A 22,409-nucleotide genomic window follows, 5' to 3' on the forward strand; every position below is an offset into this window, starting at 1 on the left:
GAAGCGCAATGAAAGTTTGCACGCTAGTTTGGAGACCTTCCCTAAAGAATTTATTTATTTATTTATTTATTTTTTAATTTTTTTAATTTTTATTTTAATTTTTATTTTTTAATTTTTAATTTTTATTTTTTTTTTCTGACGAAGACATGAATTGAAATCTAAGGATGTGTACTTGATGTCTTCATATCTGATCCTACTCAAAAAAGAATAAAATGGCCTCAAAAACTGAAGTTTGGGTAGGGTATCCTAGAAGTGTAGAGAAAACTAGTAGTCAAAGACAAATTGATATATCTTTAACCATAACACTGGTTACAAAAATGGAAGAGGTTTTTGTATATAAGGTTATTTTGGAGAAACATGTCTCTCAGTTTTTGGCAATTCAGTTCCATTTGCTCGTAATCTATGCCACAAAATAATGGCTAAAACAGACCAGAAAAATTGGAGAATTTTGATATTCTCAAATAAGCCTCCAACAAAATTGAATATCTCCTAATCTATGATACCTGTGTAGAAACGGAGAGACTTTATTTTATTTGGGTATGTTATGAACAAAAACCTCCTCAATTTTTCAAAAATACTTTTCCATTGGTTCAGAATCCAAGCTTGAATTCTATCACACAGAAACACAACAAATCTTACAGAAATACAACAACTTTTACAGAAGCACAACAAACATTTGGCTTGAAATTTTGATAGCTTGGAAGGAGTTTTGAGCACTATTGAAGGCCTGTGAAGAAAATTGGAGATGTACACTACACCTTGGAGCCTTTAAACCATTCAAAAACATGATTTTATCCTCTTCAAACTTGATCCCAAAACTAATTGTCTAGAAGTGCAACAACAATCTTGAAAAGGGGGTAGCAAGGTGTAAAATAGGCATTGTTTCATCATTTTATGCAAATTAATGAATCTACAAGTATCCTCAGGTACTTTTCTGGTATCCATATTCCCTTAGCTACCTTTTCATGTTTGACAATCTTGATTCTGACTTTCTGAGAAAAAACGTAACAACTAATTGTTGTGTTTCTGTAGGATAGCAAAACAGAGCTAAACGCACAACAACTTGGGGGAAGGGAATGAGTAGAAAGGGGGGTAGGAAAAATTCTGTGAAAATTATGGGGGTTATGGATAGATGTTAGGAAGATAATGAAGGTGTTTTTTCTCAAAATGAGTGAGAAATAAGGGGTGAAAAGGGAAAAACACAGACCTAGGGTAAAAATGCAACAAATTTCTAGGGTTTTGGGGAGAATAAGGAAATGAAAGGATATTAATGAGGGGAATGATGGAAAATTCTCATGAAGCATCATGGAGGACGTGTGAACATAAAAATAAAGGTTTTTAATCTTGAATGAATCTATGAACCATAGAAGAGTGAAAGTGCAGCAAAACCCTAGCAGCTTCCAAGAAGCACAACAGATGCGTAGCGCTGCTTTAATTCTTATTTCTTGGCTTAGTTGTAAAGTTTTTGAAGCTGAATTTGAGCTCCTTGAATGCATATCACTGTTAATATAACCAAATAAAACTCCTTGAAGCATTTTATAACTTGAAAATTCAAATTTTACCTCCCTTTGTCATGATGACCAATTTCTCCATCATTTGGATGATTTGAGCTAGGATATGGCTTAATGATACATTTATACAAAAGATATGATGATTATTTTAGTTGTAGATGTCTTTTCCTCCATGTGACATAGATGTAGCTTGATTCTCTTGATGTAATTTATTCTCTTTTTTGCTAACTCCCATGATGATGACCATAATGGATGACATGACTCTCTAAATTGATATTGATGACTGAGATAATGATGACCATCAAATGCATATCCTTAACCATGACTTAGAATTTTAACTCTCAAAGTATGCATTTTATGATTCTATGACCAGTATGATGACCAACTAACTCATTTGATGACTTATGACAGGAAATGATGACATGACCATGATGGCTGTTTGTGACCTTGAATAAGTGGAGGGAGTAGCAATGACACCTAGACAATGACTTGGAACCATTTGACAACCAAGAGAGATGTCAAATTTAATTTGAAAATATTATAATTTGACCTAAGACTATAACCAATAGTGAAAAGAGTAATTTTGATCACTTGTGACTTTAATACTCTAACAAACACAACACAAGGACCACTAAGTTTTCCCAGCAAGGTGGATTTCATTTTTTTGCAGTTATATTTGGCCCATGCTAATCCAAGTGTTTTCACTTCCTGTTAGCCCTCATTACCCTAATAACATGAATCCCTAGATTCAAATTAGTTTTGAATTTAATCTGATGCATGTCCCACAATATACCCCAGGGTGTCCATGTGGTCCCTGTTAGGCCACCGTGGCACTGCCACATCGACACAACATAGGGTCCACTAACTCTCCACTCCATGGTGAATTTTTTTATTCGTCATTATATTTGTTCAGCACTGATTTGGGCATTTCAAACGTATGTTACACCTCACTACCAATGAGCCCCGTATCTCTAGATCCTTGTGCACTTGAGGTAAATCCAAACTTAGATGGAATTTGATCTCCACACAATCGCATTGGCCCTTTCCATAATTTGAACCTAGATCACAGATGAAACACACTGAAATAGGTTAAATATGGCCCTAGCATGATTTTCCCTCCACAAAACGATGTTTCCCATTGCCACCACAAGACACCATATCACTAGATTTTGTAGGCACGCTAAGGACAAAGGAACATAACACAAATTTGAGGAATTTCTTAATGAAAGGGGCAACAACCTAAATTCCACATTTCCTAAGAAGTGTAGTATGTGGCTAATCCTTGACCTCAAATTGATAATACAAGTCTGAAACTCACTTCTTAAAAAGTTTATCATGCATTTATTGACATGGTAATTTTCTTAGTAATTAATTGGAGTTGTAATACAAACACTAACAACAAAGAAACTTGTAGATATTCATAGTTTACAACAATTATCACAAGGTAAGACCTTGCGAACACAGTCATGTAGACACTGATCTCTAAGTATACAAATATCTTATAAATCATGAATATGATAAAATCCCCATGGTGCTACTAGACATTAAAACCACACTATCCAAGTTGCTAGCAATGAGTGTAATAACAACTTTTAAGCATTCACACATGAATATGCAATATTATATTAACAATCATTAATAGAACAAGGCTACCACATATTGTGATCCAAATAGGAAAAAAAATTATACTTATTTGAATATATTGCAATGGTTGGAAATTGAAGGAGGGATTTCAACTCTTCACCCAACCTTAGGCCAACTACATTGCAAACTCTCTTCCAGCTGATCACCCTTGAGATGGATCAACAGTCTAAGGGGATGCTTACACAAGAAAAGTTCACATCAAGGTTTCGTCAAACACTAAAGATATGGGGTCCACTGTCTAGGTAGTTAATAATTGCTCTCAGTAATAAGCACCATAATGACTCACTTACTCACTGAGTTCGATTAATGGGCTTCACCTAAGGCCCATATGGGATATTTATTATTTCTAAGAGACCGAATCAAATGTTTAGGTGGTTTCACAATTGTGTTTTGATGGAAAGCACTGGAGGGGTCTATAGTCCACTATATAGGTGGTTTGAAATATCTTCCAAAAAGCATCAAAGTGGGTGAGATTACCATATCAAGTGGTTTATCAACCATACAACAAGCACGCTTGTGGTTTAACAACTATTCAGAAAGCACTAAGTGGTCCAATCATCCACTAAGAATCCCAATAGACACTTAGTCTTAGACTCACAATCCAATGGCCTGCACGCAAAAATACATGCGTTGACACCCCAAATATCTATGTAAAATCTCAAGGACAACCTAGTCTAGTTCATTCCTGCAACTAGCTTCTCAATAACTCCTTCTCTATAGTGATTTTTCTAGGTCTCTCCTCTACCAATTGCTCCTCTTTCCACAGGTGCTACAAACTTTTCTCTTTGTGTTTTTCTCTTCCTCTTGTGTTAGTTGTCTATGTATTCTCCTCCATTCCCCATATTGACCTTTTTATTTCCTTTCTAAAGACACCATGCCTTGTATCGATCCACAAGGAGGGGACATGGATGGTGGTAGCCTTCACCCTTGCTACCCACTCCTAAATTTCAAAAATTACTAGTGTATGTTGGTTTGTGGTCATGGTGATAATTAATGAAATTTAAATGCAGTTGGTATGGCCTTGCTCATGGAACACCACAAGAAACCCCCTCCCTAGAGCATTGAATATGTGTCCCTCCCTTAAGCTAGCCATAAATTCATTTTTACATAGATTTGCACATGTTCAAAAATTATCACATAGTGGTATTTACATATACAAGATGCAGTAAAAAGGGTTGTTATAGACCCTACCCTCTTAAGGGAACATCTTCCCTGGTGTATTATAAACATGAAACAAAAATATAAATACTAAGCTTTATATATATCACTCGTATATTAATTTATACAATAAACAAAAACATGTAAAGTTCCCTCATTTGATTTTCCATTTCCTAAGTGGTTTCATTTGGTTCAAAGTTCTTCCATTGCACCTTGACCTACTCTATTACTTGATTTTGGAGTGTTGTCTATCTCTGGTCCAAGATGCACAATGGTTCTAGTTGGAATTCTCCCTTGGATTCCACTTGTATCACATACCAATCCAAGACATGATTAGTGTCATGTACATACCTCTTAAGCAAAAAGATGTGAAATAGCATCATGTTCTTTCACATTCAGTGGTAAGGCCAATATATAAGCTATTGGCCCCACTCTTTCCAAAATTTAAAATGGTTCACAAATTTTAGGTGCTAACTTAGCACAAGGCCCCTCTCTAATTGAACTCTTCCTTGTTCTGATGCAGCGCTATATATGCTCTCCCACTTAGAATTATCCATGCATTCTCTGTTGATCTGCATAACTATTTTATCTATCCTAGGCTACCTTCAATTTCTGCCTGATATTGAGCACTTCTTACTCCATTTCCTTGACTATGTTTGGTCCAAGAACCACCTTGTTCACTAGATCATCCCAGCTAATGGGAGTGTTACATTTTCTATGATATAAATGCTTTAAAGGGATCATCTTTAGTGACTCTTGGTATCCATTGTTGTATGCAAATTTGACTAATGGTAGGATCTCTTCCATATTAAAAATATTATTATTTCCAAATTTAAGGATAAGTAGTGGGACAATAAGTAATTAGAGGGGAAAAGTAAGCTAATATATTATAAGGAGGTTATCAACCCCAATCTCAAAAGCAATAATTATCCTTCTATCTTGACTAGTGCTAAGAAGAAAAATAACATTGCCAAGATAATAACTAATTCTCATGAGCTTCATAGTGAAATCGGGCATTGGTCTATTTTGAAAACACCTTGGGGCGAAATAGTTTTTCAACTTTGTGATACTAAGAGGTTTGAATATGAAAAGTGATTTCTCTTGGATTTCTTGGCTCTTACTCACATCCATTCTAATTTTCAAAATATTTGACACACTACCAACCTTCTTGACTTGCTAAGTTAGTAAAACTACAATGATATAGGAACACTTCTCTCCCTTCCTTTTGAGCATAGAAATAAAATTTTAAAGAATCCAAATTAATCTCTTACTTTCTTAAGGTCTAATAGACCATATTAGTCTTAATGGACATTAATCATCATCATAATTATATAATAGAAATATAATATTTCAATAATATATAAAAGTTAAATATATAAAAGAAACATATGAATATTAAAAAATATTTTAATCTTTAAATTTTGTTGCTATTTATTATTTTTGAATATGTGTGTGTGTGTGTGTTAATATTTTATTCATATCATACACACTTAATTATATAAATTTATATATTTTTAAACAATTATAATATAAATTTTATATTTCAATAATATATAACAGTTAAATATAGTCCACGGGGTGTAGATTTTATGGTGACAGAGTGTTTTGCTAAGGCACTATGTGGTGTAAATGTCGATCAAAAGTATATGGGAAAAATACAACCATGCTAAGGGTTGGTGTGGCTCAGGTCGGGTGTGATCCTTGGGTGATTTTGATGACTTAGATTCCCTTAGGTCATGGCTACTCAAGACATAAGTTAGGCATGCCAATCATCTCAAGGCTTAAGAATTAGTATATTCTTATGCTTCTCGATCCTTTCATGGAGCATAACTAAATTACCCGTCAAGTCACAAAGAATTGTTAGCTGTAAAGGGAACAATCCATCATTTTAGGTTGTATTCAAACCCTGTTCACTTTCTCATAAGATCAACCTTTAAAGTTTTACCAAGAATTTTAAACTTTGATAAATTGATTATATGGAGCCATTCAAAGATACAAAAGTGGGATCTTTGGTTAGATAATTTTGATTTTAGTATCAAACACAAACCTAGAAAATTAAACTACTTTACTGATATGTTAACTAGAGAGGAAAATTGCGTATATTTGGCTATGCTTTCCAGAGACTACATGGACAAAGGGAAAAATCCAATGGAATGGAATCAAGAAACATCGTAAGCAAACAATATCACTAGCGTGTGAAGAATAAAAAATAAGGAGAGCCCAGTTAGTTTATATACCAGAACTTAGAGGAGAAGTACTTGAGTTATTCAACAGAGAAAGGAAAAAAAGTCATCTTTCTAAGAGCCTAATCAAAAAAATTAAAGCATCACCTCTCTAGATCCAAATATTGGAGAAAACAACAAGTAGAAGGAGGACACAACTCAGCAAAAGTAGAAGCACATATTAATGTCAGACATATGCATATCGATTATGATGATTCTGGACTATGTTATTGTGACATTGGTTTAGAACCTGTATCATGGGAATATTATTCTCTGTTATTAACGTTAGTAAGGAAAAATAAGGAAGTAGTCATATGCATGAACACCAAAAACTTGGTCAGGATGGACAAAAATATTGATTGAAAAAATTATGTTGAGGATAAACTCGTACTGCAAAGGAGCACAATTTATTCTAAATGTCCAAGATGAACTCTTAAGAGCTACATCGTCTAAATTATGACTCAAATTTAAATTAAAGTTGCAAATTTACAAGTTATCCTTGCTAAACCCTCCAGAAATGGTAGTGGTTAATAAAAAACTAAGAAATCATTAGAATAAAATAATTGGTATCACACATGAAGAGTTGTCCAACAAATTCAAATACATAACATCATACCAAGGAGAATACATGATGATAAAAGATCATCCACTCATGATAAGAAAAATCACGAGTAGATGCCTTCATGACTATCCTTTTTTTATTCTGGATTATATGGATACTAAAGATCCATACTGGTCATATGGAAATATGACATTAGAGGAGTTGCACAATCTAGAAAACTGAATGGAACCATGAAATCAACCAACATGAAGCATGGTGGACCCTTATTCCATCATGAGAATATTTTAGCTCAACGTTATTTGCTTCATTGTATCCCTCCATTGTGTAAGTACTTTGGCCTATCAACCATGAGGATATTTTAGCTTTACTTTAGTTGCTCCGTGGGTGGCATATCACTCCACTGTGTAAGTACTCTGGCCTATCAGGGATGAGCATATTTTAGTTCTTTCATGGGTGGTGTATCACTCCACTATTGTTACACAATATTTTGTCACACTTCTTGTCCCTTTTCATGAAGCGTCAAAATGATGAAGGTTGTCACTGTATTCACCATGAAACATATATATAAGAATCCCTGAAAAATATAAGAAAAGTTGCCCTGAAAGAGTTCCTGAGAAAACTTGTCAAAAACCTAGTTTTCAGGATCAATGCATTTTGCACCATTGGTGACCCGTGCTGTTAACCTATTGCACTCTTTTGACCTAGCGCTGCAAGTGCCACTTTTTATAGGAAAACCCGCATTGAACCTCTTCAGGCAATTTTTCCTAAAGTGGAGGAGAAGCTTCTCTTACTAGAAGCCTCAAGAATGGCAAGCTAGTTAGATGTGAATAAGGATTAGACCAAGATCTCCCATTCTTATTCCTTAATCCTACGCTCATGGATCTTCCCCTTGAGTTTTGGAACCTCTCGCTCCTTTTATGGATCCTTAACTCTCTCTCCTTCCCTATAAATGAGATCCCTACTATCCATAACTTGTTGGTCATTGCTTGGTTTCATTCCCATGCTGAAACTATGCCTAAATGCTGCCCATTTTGCTAAGGAGGAGGAGTGCTTGAAGGTCTTGGATAGGACTTGGAAACTCATCCAAAGGAGGAATCCAACATCAAGGATTTAGTGGTTGTATTCTTCCCTCATTTTCTATTAATAAATACATCATGTGTTTACTTTCCACAAGTGTGTAAATCATTACTCATTTAGTATGGTACTCTTTGATCTATCATATAGTTTATGTTAGAATGAATTATGCCATGTATGCCTTCCTCATTTTTGTTTGATATTCCTTGCATGTACTCATCCACAATGGCATAAAGAGGATTGAACTTGGAAGCAAGAAGATCAAGGATGACATCAACGGGCATTTAGCATCAGAGTGAGGTAGGTCATCTATCTTACTTTGTATTTTCCGATATAAACTAGGAAAGTTTGCACATGTTTGTCTAGTTTGTTGCTAGATCCTCTTATAGGACTAGAGAGATTGCTTATGTTCATAGAAGGGATTGTCTACACAACAAAATGGTGACTCCACTGGGGATCCTATAGCCCTTTCAACCTCCTTTTTATGTTTGGTCTATTTGATCAGTTTGGCCAACCACTTAGTGATCTGTAATTTAGATTCAGTATGGGTTTGCATTTTGAGTAGTCAGTCCTTTAAAGTGTTAAGTCTGGACTTCTCTTTGAAATTATTTTTATTTTTCCAATTATTTCTCATCCAGAGCATTTTATCCTTTAACAATCGCATTTCCAGTTCGATTTTTCAAACTACAGTCTCGTTGAAAGCCCTGTCAACGCGGGTTTTGATAGATACAGTCACACTGATCCCTAAAAATTGAGAATTTAGGGTTTATGTCAGAAAGTTATAGTGTGTCTTGACCTATGAGGTATCCTCCTGCTCTGTGTGCTCTGGATTTGTCAGTATTATGGCTGATTTCTTTTTGATTTCCAAAATCCATCCCATTGCTTTGAAGTAGTGGAAGTGAAGTCTGGTTGAGTCGTTAGGGTTCCAGGTCAATTGGATTTACTGCTTACTACTTGTGTGTGTGGAAAGAATACTAATTTTATTGTTGATTGCGTATTATTAGTTCTTTTGGAAATCATAAATAAAAAACATTTGCATTTTATTTAGCTTTTATCTCAAGATTTACTTTTCGAAATTGCATTAGGTTAAATTGCATTGAAAAGTTATTTTTTGGATTATAATTGAGCATAGATCACATTTCTTGATTTTGAAAGTTGAAAGAAGTGCATTCTCATTCATTCAAAAAGAAAAAATAAAATAATGTAGGTGCATTTGAATTGAATTTCATTTTTCTTTTGGTGAGTGCATTGAAAAAGAAAAGTGAACAATTCATGTAGCTGCATGTTAACGAATTGAATCTCATTTTACTTTTGTTGGGTGCATTGAAATAGTGAAGGTGAAATATCTAGTTTGGAAGATTTGTTTGTTGCATACTTGATTGTTTTATTAATGTGTGAACCTCTTCCCTATGTTAGATAACTTTCATTGAATTGGAAAGAATCATTTTTTCATGCTAGTTGCACCATAGGTGTTCAGGTGACATCGATCTTTGAGCCCTAAAACCGAAACTTAATTGAAGATCAACTTAAAATTTACCTCAATTAACCTAAGGAGTTTTCTTCATTAACAAAAAAAATTAAAGGTCTATGCTAGAGATGTGTTTTGGCATCATTAAACGTAGGATTTGTCGTTATTTTCCAGTGTTGTATCCCTAGGGTGAAATCTCGTTCCACGTATGGAAGTGTATAAGATAATTCTCCAGTGATTTCGGGTATATCAGAGGTGCTCCACGCATGGTAAGTATATGGAAATTCTCTCATTGAATGGTAACACATTAGAAAACACTACTACATACTTCACTCCCACGTACTGTCGCATATGTTTTAGGAGTCCTCAATAGGTTCATACTCAGCCATAGGTAACCGAGTATGCTGCCTTGTATATCATCATACACTGAACACAAAATCGGGGAGATTGGTTGCCATACGTTAAGTCCTTGGTTCCACCAAGGTGTATATTGTAGTTCATGGCTGCTTGGTAAACCCTCATGCCTAGTTTACCCCTTTTTTATTTATTTCCTTTTTTTCAATAAAATCAATAGATCACAAAATCACCAATTACTCGTGAAACAAAAACCTCCTTCTCTGATCAACATTAATGGTTAATTATAAAATTGGATTTCAGCCCAAATTATTTGCCAACACACATTTCTGATTCATTTTTTGAAAAGACATTGTGGCAGAACCACAAAGAGTCCCAAACGAGACCCTAGGTATCTATGGAGATATTGATGCACCTGATTCACCTAGAGTTGTAGGTTTATGATATTGTTGAGCCTAAATCCCTTTAAAACCAAGGAGTTGTACTTGGTCTTTTCCTAAGCATCCAACCCCTTGCTTCCCGACCACCTCCAGAGTCGGTAGGCTCATCCCAGGACTCTCCTCTGGCTAGTCCTCAACCTATTTTAGATTTACTACTTTTTCTTCCTAATACACTCTTTGAAGCAAATTCTCCTATGTATTTGTCGCCTCCACATCCATGTAGTCCTTTTGATACTCCCAACATACCTTTGAGTCCTTCTCCCATAACGACTCGGGTTTGCAACCGAGAGTTGTTCCCAATCATGGCAACAAAAGGTGATAATCCACTTGTAGGGTCAACACCCCAAGGTATTCCAATGGAAACTTCTGGAACTCATATTCCTAGTACAGAGATTGATCCTTTGTTACTTCTTCCTCCTGAAGAATTTCCTTATGTTTCCTCTCCCTACATGACAATGAGGCTAAGTACACCTCCTACTTATAGTACACCCTTGGTTCCACTAGGTTATAACTCTCTTAGCGATGCTTTTTCAGACAATTTTGGCACAACTTCATTGTTTCACAATCCCATTTGGTCCTCTGGTGTCACTCCTACTACCATCTCGTTTGTCCCAAACATGTCAGTAACTACACAGACCCCTACCCAACCTATAATGTTGGTAAGTGAAACACATGTTCCTCTTAATCTTTCTGCTCCTCCTACTGTAGCCATGGTAACTGTGGTCCCTAATGTGAGTGGACAACCTATGAACTCATCTCTTCCACTATCTGTGGGGAAACTTCCTCCACCCTACATACCTCCTGCTTCTAGTGGAAACTATCCACCCCCTCCTCCCATATCGGGGGAAATTCAACCTATTGGTGTTTTTTCTAACCCATGTGGAATGCCAATTCCATCTGTATCAGGTAATGTCATAGGGACCCCTTTACAAGGTCACCAAGTCCCTTTGACTCAACCTTCCTACTAGTAGCCTTACATTCTTGCAAGTTCCCAACAACTCCAAACTCCTTATCAATAGACAGGTCCTCAAATGAAATATACTTATGGGACTAGTAATCCTCCTTTGCAGCCATAAATTATTATTCAAACACAACAGGGACCTTACCCACAGCCACACCCACATGTTTCCTACCTGCAGCCACAACCGCAGGTGTCTTACCCACAACCACAGCCACAAGTGTCTTACCCGCAGCTGTAGCAACAGGTTTCCTACCAATCCTAATAGGGACGTTACCAGCAACCACGAAAATAAGTTCCTATTCAACCCTAATAGGGACCTTACTCACAGTTGTAGCAACATATTTCCTACTAATCCCAATAGGGACCTTACCAACAATTGTTGCCACAGTTGCAGCAGATGCAACAGGGACCTTACCAACAATAATATGGTCACCAGTCTCAGTATGGTTAACCTCCATATAGTCAACCTATGTATGGTCAACCCCCATATGGTCAAACTCCTTATGGTCAACCTCCATATGGTCAATATTCATATGGTCAACCATCTTATGGACAAAACCCACCACAGTGGGGAAGATTCAAACTCAGCAAGGTTGGAATACTCAGTTTGGTACATTCTAGAGACCCTAAACCCCATACAATCCACAATTGCCATTTTCGGCAACGTCAGAATTACCATATGTGTCAAGGCTTACAAATGACCCAATACTTCACTCACTGTATTGGCCTCTAGTACCAACTAAAATACCTAGTGATTTCCCCAAATTCAAAGGTAAATCTGGAGAAGACCCCCAAGCGCACGTTATGACTTACCACCTTTGGTGTTCCTCTAACTCTTGGGTTGACAGTTCTATTTGATTACGTATTTTCCAGTGCACTGTAATGGGCGCTATCACTAAATTGTACATTGAGCTCCCTCATGGTGCTTTCCAAGATTTCAATACTTTGGCCATGGCTTTCCTCACCCATTTCCAATTGCCTGTTTGGTATGAGACTGGAACCCATCTCTTAACGTCTTTGCAACAAACGACTTCTACTCATATCTTTGATCATATCCATGAATGGAGGCGTAAGCATCATCTCATCAAATTCGATATCCCATATCAACTTTTGACTGAATGGTTTACTAATTCATTCATCCCTCCAATTTCTAAAGACATATCCATGGGTGGTTGTGGGATGAAGGAACAATCCATCGCCTGTGCCCAGTATTTGGATTTGGTTTATTCATAGTTTGACACATTATATGAACTCTTGCATGGTTCCTAACAACCTTTAATTGGCCCTACATCTTCCAAACCCGCGGATTCACCACCTATCGATAGCATCATTGGATCTGTGGCTCAACGGTCTAGTAATACTTCGGCTACTTCTTCGAAACCTAAATCTACTCTAGCCGTTGCAACTTCCAATATTGTTGATAATCCTAAGAATCTTGGTAAAGCCTCTGAGGTAAATGTTTTCCAGTCTACCGCAACAGATAAATCCTCGAAAGGCAAGAAGAAGGGTAAAGGGAAAGCTAAATAAGATACCCCTAAACAGTATTCCCAAAAACCGTCAGTTGATGATTCCTCTAAGCAAAAGCCTAAATATCCTTTCCTTATCTATGATGAAGATCATTACACTAGGTATTTCCCACGACATGTCGAAGGAAGTCATCTTCTGAAAGGCACCATAGGGATGCCAACTGTGATGAAGGAACCTTTCCCATATTAGCAGACATAATTAGTAGACCAACTCCTGGCTCAAACCTCTGGAAGCTCTCAATTGTTCATGAGTGGTTCAAAACATATTTTCGTAGCCATGAGGTCAAAATATTATCTGCCTCCTGAGAAAATGGTGGTGGAGAAAGATACCACTGATGTACACTCTTCCTCCACTTTACCTAGTTCTAGTTCTCTCCATATTGAGAAACCTAGCACTGATTCCATAATTCAACCACCCCCTAAAGGTGTTCTTCGGAAATCGTCTTATAATATGAATGCACGAGCTACCCAACACTACAGTATTGTGGAAGAATTGGCTCAAGCACCCTCGACGATGTCCGCCTTTGAATTCCTTCAAACATGTCCATCAAAACGGAAGGCTTTGCTATCCGCTATTGGAGGAATTGATCTTGCAAATTCCAGTTTGATTACTTTTGATCTTGAAAACCATGTTCCTTGCCTACCACCTCAACTTGATTTTCTCATACAAGTTGTTGTTATGGGAAATAGATATCCACCAGACTGTTGTTGATGAAGGAGCCTCCACATGCATCATGTCCATATCATGTTGGAAAGCCATTGGTTCCCCTCCTCTCAACTAGTCTCTAAACACTTTAGAAGCTTTCGATGGTCGAGGTTTCTGCCCATATGGTATTCTCAACTCCTTACCCATTCAGTTGGAAGGAAAGATGGTCAATTTAGAAGTAGAGGTTGTTGACGCTAATCTCAATTACAACCTTCTACTTGGTCGGAGTTGGACTCATGCAATGTTTTGTGTGGTTTCTTCCCTTTTCCGTGTGCTTCGTTTTCCCCACCAAGGGAAAATTGTCATAGTTGATCAATTGGCCTTCTTTTCCTCTGACTCTTCAATAGGTAATGTGCCTTATGTTGTGAAAACCAATATTCCTTATGAAAGTGTTGGAGTAGGTTTTTTCAAGGACTCTACCTTAATGGGAACTTTTTCCCTTCCTCCTCCCACTAGTGTTTCCTCAGTTATCATGATCTCGTCTAATGATGACCCTTCAATCATCCCTAAGCCTAATAATCTTGATAACTTTGGTGATACCATGCCGCTTAGCCCCATTGAACATGCCTACCAAGTTGTCCTTATGGCTTCCGCAGATGCATCTACGATCAATAATCGATTGAGTATGGCTCTAGACTTGTATTTTCCACCTTCTTGGCTTGGTTCTTCAGATTTTGATCCTTTGGACGAGATTTTCCTTACCGGCCTAATCATCACTAACATCATCACCCATGGAAAAACCACTTGGAATGATCATCTTCATCATCCCCCTAGCCTCAATATGATTCCTACTTGTCTAGATACTTTAATTTCTACTACGAAGACTACTCCTTTTAAGACATCCATCTTAGATCAAGAGGTGTTGTTTAAAGGAAACATATTAGCAACCATGCCCATCGAGATCTCTGTTGAATTAGGAATAGTTGAAAACCTTCACATTTTCTGATAGAACTTCATTGTTTTACTTGTACTTTAGTGTGTGTTTCATTAGTGTGCAGTCTTTTGGTGTGAATGTTTGCATTTTTGTGAACATGTTTTCCCTAGTTACCACGTGTTCCACTTGGTTTGCAAATGTCGACGAACCTTCTTCCTCATGTCGGTTTCACTAATGGCACTTGCCATAGTACACAAAATCTCTCTTTTGCTACGTGGGCACTCTATGCTCCCAATGGTGAGTTAGTGAGTTTACAGGGCATATGTCTAGGTCGTATAACTAACAATATTGCCAAATATAGTGTGGTTATCGAACTATTGTCGGAAGTTATTTCTCTTAGTATTAGGGAGTTAGTTTTTAAACTTGAATCACAACTCATTATATTACAGTTAAACTAGCATTATTCCATCAGAAACCCTAATATTTTAAGGATGTACTTACGTGTTCATCTCTTGGAAATAAATTTTCATTACATTACTTATCAACATATTCCGAGACATCTAAATACATTAACAGACACATTGGAAAATCATGTTTAAAATAGAAATCCACGACGCATGTAAAAAATCCATCATATAGTAGGAACAACAGATACAACATGTAAAACATGTATGAATATATATATATATATATATATATATATATATATATATATATATATATATATATATATATATATATATATATATATATATATATATATATATATATATAGCAAGAGAGAGAGAGAGAGAGAGAGAGAGAGTTTGCAAAATGTCTGTTACATCAAAAAATCAAAATCTGTGTTCTGAGACACATGGCTTCTCGAGCCTACATAAGTGCAAAAAATAAAACTAGAGATATGGCTATCCACCAACATGGTGCTCATGATAGCATGAAAAAAATCTGATAACTCGGTTCAATAACCGACGCAGTCTAGATGATACTCTTGTGGTATGCCTCTGATACTGTTGTGGCACCTCATCAATGGTCTCATACTCTGGAATGCCTCTTGTCAAGGCTTCCAATTTGTGTTTTGCCTCTGCTATGGGATCCTTTCCCTCCACATAGGGTGCATCTTGAATATATTGTGCCACCCTCTTAGCTATCAGAGAAACTCTTGGAGGTCTCTCTGGTCCAACATTTGCAAAAATCATAAGTCTCAATCTCAATTCACATAAAACAAAAACATCAAAAAACTTGGAAAAACTTTAAAAAAATAGTTTTTTACTCGAATCATTCCATTATGTTCCAAGTGGAAGTGGGAGGTTGGGATCTCCCCAGAAATCTATACCGGCATAGGCCTAATCATCTACCATGATGAGCTGTTGTCACAGCTATCCAAACAACGCTAGGGGAAATACATTCGTTGACCACCTCCATGACAAGGCATCAACTCAACCCACCTCAACAGTCATGGATCCATAGATCCTGGAGCCTCTACCTCTACCCACTAATACTTGAATAATGGTACACGTTCTAGGAAGAATGTCACCAAGATTGACCCATAGCCAAATTGTTTCAATCTTCCTGTCTTGCATTTAGTGAGTTGGTCTTTCATGTTGACCAATAACCCTTCACACTAGTTAAATACTGTGGGACTAAGACAGTCTACTGCATACTAGAAGTGAGACTTGGTTGCTTTGTGTAGGGCCTGAGCTCCAACTATTCGAGCCATGGTATGAAGAATCGTTCTCAACGGGAGATTTGTGATAGTTTTTATATCTATTTTCCCACTCTTTGTTTTTCGAGAACCTGGGAAATGTCTAGCTATCAACATATATGTACTCTCTCCCCCAGTACAAGAACCAGACAATTGAACTCATTGTCCCCTTCTGGACAAACCTATGATGAAATAGATGTCTGCAATATCTATCTCGAGTTCTTGGTCTCCTATGATAAACAGTTGGTGGTCTACATCCCACCATCCAACCAAATGTTGCAGTAATTCCATATGTGTCCTAATCCCATGGATACGAAAGAATTTGAATAGTCCACATGCCCAAAGAGACCTTATGCAATTTGGATCTTATGCTTCTTAATGTTATTTTGTTTCATGACCACTTTCCTTCCACTATATCACCATTTTTTTCAATGAATAACCTGTGAAACAACCTTCAACATAGTGTTTATTAGATGTTACGGAGGAAAATTTTCAGAACAGTTAGTAATTTTCAAGATCTCTTGAAAAACAATTATGCCATAGTGCCAGCAAGAGTGTTTCCAAATTTTTTTGTGCTTCCAATGCGATGGTGTCATTGATCTCAGGGAAACCAGTGCGGGCCCGATGGGTAAAACTCGCGCAGATCACCCTTGACAAAAAAAAAAATTGAGCCCTCCATTACTACCTACTATATGGATGAAATCACTTAAAAACATAATCAAAATGTAGAGGAAGGATGTATCTCTTACCTGCAACAAATAGATCATCAAACAGTGTCCCAGATTGGTCGCACTCCTCGCCCGAAGATCGGGGAATTTGGGGTAAAAAGTGCTCTCCAAATTACCAAATGACAAATGAATTTTTTTTTTACTTTTTTAGTGTATATAAACTTTTTAAAATATTTTTACCATTTAAGGCACTTTTTTACTTATATTTTAATATTTTCTCGAAACGAGTAATGTGTGTTCACTTGTGCAACGACATGTCACAAATCAATGGTGACGGCGATTGATTTTGACTTAACTAGTGAGTTTTATTTTATCACTTTTTCGAACTCGTAAAAAATAAATGAAAAAGGATCCCCCCTAGAGTCATCTTTCAACTCTTTTCTGACTCTCGAAATATGAAAATATTGTCGAGTACTTGTCGTTTCGAACTCGTTAAAGTAAATGAAATGAAATCTACTTAGTATAAGTTTAACTCTTTTCTAGACTAAGATAGACTATTGTACGAAAAAGGAATACCTTGGTCAAACGTGACTAAGAGTTTCACTTGAATATTTTTCTACCTTTTCGGATTCGAGAGACTATCTATGAAAAGGAACTTCTGGAGTTTAATTTTTGCCTCTTTTTCAAACTCTCAACACATTAAAAAGATGTCGAGTTATCCCTCCATCAAACTCGTAAATCTTAAATGACGCAGGTCTTGTCACCATAACGAGACTAAGCTACTCCTTCTTAGGGCTTGTTAAAACCACTGGGATGGATTCATCCGAAGGATGAACTTATATGAAAATCATATGCTATCCTCTTCAAGATTGCAATTAAAAATAATGAGGTACTTGCTAGAAATAGCGGAGAAAAATGGAAGTTAACATGTCCTGTATTTTGTATAAAGGTAGCATGTCACTCTTGAACATGACACTTATCTATTGCTCGTTCCAGGTTCAGGTTATTCTCACTTCATCACTTGCCTTCCTGGGTTTTCCTTTAATCTGATTATACCATATTTTCATCAGACCTATGATCCTATTTTGAGTCAAATGTTGTCAAGCTTCGAACTCGTGTCGCCAATATGTTCAAGAGAAGTCCCATCTACAATTTTAACCACATGTACCATGTCTGACCTTTTTGAAACAATCTTGAATCAGTCTTACCTACTATGCCACATCCTTTATTTCATGTTGATGATGTGGGAAACATTATGGCCCTCCTTCGACAGATCACTTCCTATCGACTTCAGCTCATTATCCATAAAGATGATCTAGAAACTCCTTTTCAGTACCTTGGAGCTTGCATGCCTCAATGGCAGGTTCTTTGCATTCAACGATAAGTTCACATCATTGCCATTTTATTGGATGATTCCACGAGTGTTCGACTTCATCTTCCTTATTCACACTCATGGATTGTGTTTTTGTACCTTGAGAGCCATTGTCACTATTGGTGGTTTCTCTCGTGCCTGTTAACGGTTCCCATCATTGGCCTGTAATCAGGTGGTTTTCTACCATGTTCAACTCTGACACGTCTATTCACATGGTAGGATTCGTACTTTGGTTGGATCGAGACAAAGATGAAGACCCTAGGTTTCGTCTGATAAATCCAGGTTGTGTGGGGTTATTATTTATTCATGATTGTACACATGTTTCCTTCTATATGGATGGTTGTGTCCATGTCGTGGGTCCTGTTATCACTGAAAAGTCTGTTGCCAAAAAAAAATTTTAGCCTAGCTTAAATTCAGGGTGTTTTCGCAGCGCATAAATCCGTTAGCAGTTTCGCAGCGCCATCTGTTTTAGTGATTTCGTAGCGAAAACACTGACCTTGCACTGGCTGCGCTGCGAAATTGGGAAATGACAGATATTTAAAGTAAATTGATGGAAACACTTCAGGAAACGAGGTTTGTCAAGCTGTTATATGTGGGCTTGTACTCCATTGAAGGGGAACATTCCAGTGGTAATTTTGCTTTGCGCTCACAGCTGTTGTGGCAGGTTCTCATGATCACCAACGGAGGTCCATCAAAACTCTGTTTCATACCCAAGTCTCAAAATCGTGGTCCTTTTTGAAACCAATGCTTGATCAGAATCGGTTTATGAGTAGGCTTCTTTTCGTCGACTTATTCCAAGTTGTCATTGCCTTGTGTCAATTGAAGGTTTTTACGAGTGAAAAAAGGATGAAGCGAAGAAGCAACTATTCTATATACATTTTCAAGATAAAAAGCCCCTTGCCTTTGCAGCTCTTTATGACACATGGCAAGATTCTGAAGGAGGAGTACTCTTTACGTTTACTATTATGACTACACGTTCCTCTAAGGCATTAGCGTGGCTTCATGATTGAATGCATGTTATATTGGGGACGGAGAGTAAAATTGATGCTTGGTTGAATGACTTTTCTCGCCTTACATTTGAAACAGTTTCCCAGCCATACGAAAAATCTGATTTGGTGTGGTATCCAGTGGCTTCTGCAATGGGTAGAACACAATTTGATGAACCAGAATCCATTAAGGGGATCGGCAGTCACGTGTATTTTCTAATCTCTTTAGACAGGCTGACAAAGTTGAAAAACTTGCTGAGTTTATCCAACGCCTGGAACAAGGAGATTTGAATGCTCCGGGTTCGCACACTGGAGTCAGAACGAGCATTCAAACGAGTTGCTTCTGCTCAAAAGGCGATAGGTGATGCTGTCATGACAGGAACCTTAGTTAATCTGGCTACGGTTTTCTACATCAATTCCATTCGGATGCCAGCGATGGCTGCATACATAAAGATACACAGTTTGAAGACGGGGTCTATTTCAGGAAATACAATCGCTCTTGACGAGATTCAAAGAGATCGGATTACCAAAACTGCAAATGCAAACTGGATAATCTCTCCAGATGTTGTGTCAAAGCATACTTTTAATCCTAGCCTTGTGGAGGAGATTTATAGAACTGAACTTCTTGTAACAAGTGGCAAATCTGTTCCTTTGCAAAGGGTGATGGTCCTTGAAGTCAGCCAATATCTGAAGAATTATCTGTTGCATAATTTTGACCCCGACAACGCAACCTTTGAGCATCTTATGTCTATGTTTTTAATGGCTAACGAAAAGTTTGGGGAAAATGTGCCAGCATGGAAATGCTTTCATGACAGGAAACTTAACAATGAAATTACTAGAGGTAGCCAAGAAGGTAATAGCAGTCGAGTTGGATCCTCGTATGGCGCTGGAATTGCAGCACAGGGTACAAGGCACAAGCAGTGCCATTCGGCTGCAGGCCATTCAAGGAGATGTTCTCAAATGTGAACTGCCTTATTTCGATGTGTGTGTGGCAAATATTCCTTATCAGATATCTTCTCCGCTTACATTTAAATTGTTATCACACAGACCAATTTTTAGATGTGCCATTATCATGTTCTAAAGAGAGTTTGCCATGAGACTTGTTGCAAATTCAGGAGATAATTTGTATTGCTGGCTTTCAGTGAATACTCAATTGCTAGCTCGTGTTTCATATCTCTTGAAAGTTGGCCAGAACAATTTCAGGCCTCCTCCAAAAGTTGACTCCTCGGTTGTACGTATTGAACCCCGTAATCCTCTTCCTCCAATTAGTTTCAAGGAATGGGATGGCATGGTCCGTCTCTGTTTTAATCGTAAAAATAAGACTTTAGGGGCGATCTTTAGGCAAAAGGCTATCTTATCACTACTGAAAAAGAACTACAAGACATTTCAAGCATTGCAAGAAGCATGACAGAAGTCAAATGAGTCTAGTTTTGGTGATGTGTCTATTTTGGGAGACACTAGCAATGATGTTAGTATGGACATTGATGTTGGGGAAGATCAAGGCATGGATGTTGATGATGCTGACATGCAGGAAGGGGCTTCTCAGTTTAAAGATAAAGTCTTAAATATCTTAAAAGAGGGAGGTTTTGAGGATAAAAGATCTTCCAAGCTTGCTCAGGATGATTTTTTATATCTGTTATCCCTCTTTAACAAGGCTGGCATACATTTTTCTTGATTCATGTCTTGTCGGTTTTAAGTCATTCCCATTCTCTGCTCCTTGTTCACTGTTCGAGATTTTATATTGAGGATGGCATGGTGGAGGGACTTGCAGATTCTACATCAGAATTAAGGTCATTTGAACACTGGCATTTAAAGGAACACAGTGATAAATGTCAAAATGAGCAGAATGGATGTCTGGAAAATACACAGGGTGCAATGTTAGAAGGTTATGCTTCTACTAATGAATTTTCTGTTGGTCCACTAGATTCTGGTAAAATTGTCACTACCTGCAGTAATGGTAAACCGATCAGTACACAAGCAAAGGTTACAGCAAGAAATGCAGAGCTATTTGTTATTACAGCAGAAATTGAAGGATGATAATGAACTTTGTTTTAACCTCTTATGTCAGGCAGCTATTGAAACTCCAAGGATTCTTAATCTCTCAAACAGTGAACACTTTAGTGGACTTTATGAGGAGGGTTTTGTTTTCATGACCAATGATTGGCATACATTTCTTCTTCCTTGTTACTTGAAGACAGTCAGATTTTAAGGTGAAGCTGTGTTTTTGGAAATTACACAGCAGTTTCGTAGCGCGCTACGAAACTGCTGTAGATGCTTGATTACAGTTCAGTTGATCTAGTATGATTGACAAATCAGCAAATCGTTGAAAGGTGTTGTCTTCACACATAAAAATGGCCAACACATTAAGGACGTGGCAGCCCACTCTTTTTGTTAAAGGATAAAAACATACTCCTTTGGATTCGAATATGTTGAGGCAAATCAAAGACCGACAAATAGGGACCTATGTTTCAGGGGAACAGAAAGATATGTCATTAAATATAAACATGGAGAATTAAAGGTTCATCACAGCCACCGCCAGAAAGAGAGCAGATGTCAAAGAATGAAGTTCATTGTAATTAAAGCCATCAAATCTACCGCTGTAGTAGTCCACTTGGCAGAGAGTGAATCTTGGTTGTAATAAATGCTTTTTCCAGCATGATGTAGAATTAGAGTTTTAATTGTTTTAGGAGTCCAGAGCTGTCAATTAGTAGGAAAGTGGCTTTTATTAGTTAGTTTAAAAGTGAATAGGTGTCATTAGGAAAGGACTTCGAATTCCCTTCAGATGAATCGGAGTCAAGTAGGAGAACTTTATAAATAGCTGAAACAGAAATAAACAAAGGGTTGGATGTTTTTGGAAAAGACTGTTTTGGTTTATGTAAAGCAGATTACAGTAATAGAAAAACAGCTGTTGTTTCTTCTCAAGATTCTCAATAGATCATATTGTTCAAATGTATGGTGGTTTATTCTCTTAGTGTTCTTTTTACAGTATTGTTACAGCATAATCACTCAGAATTCATGTTTAATGCTCTGACTTCCTGTATGCTTGGCAAGCTGTGGTTTTTGTAAAGTATGTTTGAAAATCTGATGTAAAGAGCCTTGACTTCCATGAAAAGACAGTGCTTTTGTTTACTGAAATGTGTGAGACTCCATAAGCCCAATGGGAGCAATTCTGTCCAGCCAG

At 37.2% G+C, this 22,409-nt stretch overlaps 1 pseudogene; it reads left to right on the forward strand.

The window, feature by feature from the left end:
* Positions 1-19,519: 19,519 nt before the first annotated feature.
* On the forward strand, positions 19,520-20,912 carry LOC149147803 (ribosomal RNA small subunit methyltransferase pseudogene; annotated as a pseudogene).
* The last annotated feature ends 1,497 nt before the right edge of the window (positions 20,913-22,409 follow it).

Source organism: Pinus tabuliformis, chromosome 9, assembly GCF_031772625.1.
Source record: "Pinus tabuliformis cultivar Carrire ecotype Pingquan chromosome 9, CPIR1, whole genome shotgun sequence".
NCBI classification, from domain to species: domain Eukaryota; kingdom Viridiplantae; phylum Streptophyta; class Pinopsida; order Pinales; family Pinaceae; genus Pinus; species Pinus tabuliformis.